This window comes from Penaeus monodon, chromosome 15 (assembly GCF_015228065.2).
Source record: "Penaeus monodon isolate SGIC_2016 chromosome 15, NSTDA_Pmon_1, whole genome shotgun sequence".
NCBI classification, from domain to species: domain Eukaryota; kingdom Metazoa; phylum Arthropoda; class Malacostraca; order Decapoda; family Penaeidae; genus Penaeus; species Penaeus monodon.
The window spans coordinates 20,280,872-20,281,145 of record NC_051400.1 but is presented as its reverse complement, the minus strand read 5'-3'; the positions used below and the strand labels follow the sequence as shown (position 1 = coordinate 20,281,145).

Genomic DNA, 274 nt, shown 5'->3' with positions numbered 1-274 from the left:
GAATCATTCTCCCATTTCCAAGGAGGGAGAGGCGTTAAATCATCTGAAGAAACTCTACTGGTTGTTTTCGACTGTTTTTTTTTACACTTACACACATATTTTGGAAAAAAACAAACATCTACAACACAAATCGCCAAGTTAAAGGTACGTGCTAGTTTGAGAGTTAACCTCCATTAGAGGCTTAGCATTTCTTAAGGTAATGGTTAATACTGATAAGCTAAAACAGGTGTCTCGTTCCGGTTTGGCAGAAAAACCCTTGGGTTCCAGTTAAGAA

At 38.0% G+C, this 274-nt stretch overlaps 1 protein-coding gene across 1 annotated transcript in view; it reads right to left on the bottom strand.

Moving 5' to 3' along the window:
* Nucleotides 1-274, bottom strand: part of LOC119581807 (AMP deaminase 2-like) — a gene marked incomplete in the record, with an annotated part of 169,661 nt that overhangs the window by 45,106 nt on the left and 124,281 nt on the right.